At 39.0% G+C, this 3,127-nt stretch overlaps 1 long non-coding RNA gene across 1 annotated transcript; it reads left to right on the plus strand.

The window, feature by feature from the left end:
- The first annotated feature begins 357 nt into the window (after window positions 1–357).
- Window positions 358–2,676, plus strand: LOC122411137 (uncharacterized). The gene is made up of 2 exons (XR_006261093.1): window positions 358–761; window positions 2,205–2,676. It is a non-coding gene; the product is annotated as an uncharacterized lncRNA (long non-coding RNA).
- The last annotated feature ends 451 nt before the right edge of the window (window positions 2,677–3,127 follow it).

Here is a 3,127-nt window from a genome sequence, read left to right on the forward strand (position 1 = left end):
AGGGCGTTCGCAACTACGTGGACGTTCCAAATCTAAAAGCGTCTCCGCCGCTTTTGCCTCTCGCTCCGCCGCTCGCTCCTTCTCATTCCCTATCGTTTCTCACTCGCTCTTTTTCTCTCTCTCCTTCTCTTTCCCTCGTCTTCTTCTTCTTCTTCTTCTTCATCTTGTTTCTTCTCTGTGCCTACAACTTCTACCTCTTCGCGCTGCCTATTCGACCGCTTCGTCTCATCGTCTACAGCGAAGATAATACGACGATGACGACAACGGCGATGCCGTCGGTGAGAGCGTCGAGAGATCAACTTATAGCACTTTTAATGCATCAGCAGTAACGTCGGTACGTATTGCAATGACATTTTCTCACTAGCCATACTCTTCGGGTGAGAGCCTTCTACCAATAACCAAATAGTCGTCTGCAGTCTCGTCTAATCGTCTGACGATTTTTGACGCGTGCCAAATACCACTGGTGATGTGAAAACTCTTTAAGGAGTGCCTTTCCTCGTGGTTCTTTTCGAAGAGCATGTTTATTGTTTCGTAGCTCATACAAGTCCGTCACAATTTTGTTTTCTTTTTCAAATGCGATCTTCGTAAGACTGGCCAATATGGTGTTTCGTTGCTGGAAATATTCTGTTCCAAAACAGCACGGAGCACGTGTCTTGCTCGTTGGAGATAACAGAGGTTCCTGTTTGGATTTTTGGGAATAAGGCAGGTTTAACCAATGAGGACTGATGAATGGAAGAGCTAAGAATGGTCTGGTTGCGAATGTAAGTATATATAGAAAAATTATCGAACGTGATGCGATACATGTTAATATTCGTCGATAAATATAGAGGGGCACGTACATGAGGAAACATAAATTTCGACAGATCTTAGAAATGGAAAAGAATCCTGAGAGCCTTTGGACGTCTACCTTTTAATTTAAAGACGTGAAAAATCAGCTGCACAATTTGTTGAGTGTGAAAAGGTTGAACAAGTGCAAGAGCTCTTTCGTTCTTCTCTTATACGTACTATGTTAGCCTGTTTTTGTATTTTTTCTGCTTTTTTCCGATGCTAAATACCCAAAGGAACGGACGCATGAGACGCCGTTTTCTTGGTGTAAACGGTACTCGAAAATTATTTTAAAAGCGTAACGTGAAAAAGGATTGCTCGTAAGCACGAAAGAGAAACGGGATCGTTGGTGGGTTCTTGTCTCGAATGAAAAAACGCCAGTATCTTTTCACCCTTGTTTACTTTCGTAAGAGATGTTACTCACGCTCGGAATTAACTCTCGCTCCTCGAGAGTACCCCCAAGACTCTAGATTTTCGCACTTTTCTCTTTTCTCCTTCAATTCTTTTTCTTGCACTTTTACCCCCACTGTGCTGGCCTCTTCGCTTTTTTACCTTTACGTGATACGTTCGTGACCTGCCTCAGTATCGTTGAAACTGAAGAAAAACTATATATCGGAACGGACAGACTTTTGTTTTATTTTTATTAATTCATTAACCGTTTCCAGTATACTCATCTTTGTTTCAATTTCATGTTAATTCGTTGTTACGTGCTTTTGATTCATGTCGCTATATAAATTTTTCTTTCATCGATGATTCAACGGTTCAATCATTCGAATATGCTTTTTATTGTGCGGAGTTAAAAACCCTCACCACTAGGAGCCGTTACGGGAAAAGGCTTTTCCACAACTCAATCCACTTGTTGAGCTCACGTGACAGAAGAACTACCAATTACAGATATTTGGTTGTTCAATCTGCTCGGTGGGTTTGCCTTTTTAGGCGGTTATTAGAGCCTCGTACTTGTGTTAACGAAATAATACCAAATCTCAATTATGATATCCGCTTTTTTGAAACAAGATCGTGGAATTATCGTCGCATTTCCATTCTGAAAAATGTGCCATTAAAACTCGAAATATTGACAATTCACGATGGTCGTTCACCGATAACATAATTTGTAGTGTTATAGATACAAATAATCGTTAAATACGAATTGGAGGTACTGAATATATTTAAACGAAATTAAATTTTCATAAAACTGAATTAATATTGAAAATGAACATTGTTATTTAAGTGAAACTGTTTAAACATCGTGGCATCACAGGTTGACTTCTTTTTCCCAATATTTGTATGATTCTGTATGATGAACAAAATACTAGTTTTTCGGTCGTGGAATTCCTCAAAAAGTTTGTATTCTTAAGACATTTTTTCCAATCTGTCTTCAGGGTGGTGAGTCAGTTGCTCTGCCGACTTGGAATGTTTGATCGCAAAATTCAAGCGCCGAGCATGGGGAACAGTGGTGGAGTGTTTCGACGACTGACCCATCGCGTTAAGAAATGCTCCACGAGTCTAGATTCACTGACCGACATATAACTATGTCCTACAATCGATATGATACAGTGAATCGAGGGGGAGTACAAATTCTTCCGTTGATCATGTCAGATCCCGAGTCACGTATACCCACCACCCACACACAAAAAAAAAAAAAATATTTCCTCTCCGCTTTCCTGGCCAGCGAGCTGGAAAATAATTTCAGCATCCCTCCATTTGAATGGAAGGAAAAACGTCTCGTGGTTACTTCTTAGATTTACATGATAATTCTATTTGTATTTCGCTTTCATCAATTTTCCAGATAATTGGAAAAGTTGTCTTTTGTCACGTATTTTTGAGCAAAATGAACATACAGAAGACACTGAAGGGTCCAATTTTTTGATTACAGTGAATTCGTTGTTGCTGCTTTTCCTTCGCCGGTCGCGCTAATTAACACAATTTTGAATTATTTTTTTTAGAGCTCGCAAAATGAGCTGAAGATCGAGTCTTTACAGGCTGAGAAATCAAACCCCATGATTACATTAGGCATGAAAAATTTCATAATTTTCGATAATTATGCAAATGTGGGGCTCCACCTATAATCGAGCTGATTTTTTGTTTTTACGTTTTTGATGAATGAGAGACACGACAACAAGCAATATTATGTTGGCGCATGATCTTTTTTGAAATTTTTTTTTTTTTTATATTTTCGATCTTCGATCACGATCAGCTTTAGGGAGGGAGAATTTTCAATTTTTCAACTTTAAAAAAATAACAAAGCGATACGTACTTCCGTGCTCCCCAATCCCTTTTTTTATATTTCTTTATGGTGCAAAAA

Source organism: Venturia canescens, chromosome 1, assembly GCF_019457755.1.
Source record: "Venturia canescens isolate UGA chromosome 1, ASM1945775v1, whole genome shotgun sequence".
In the NCBI taxonomy this organism is placed as follows: Eukaryota; Metazoa; Arthropoda; class Insecta; order Hymenoptera; family Ichneumonidae; genus Venturia; species Venturia canescens.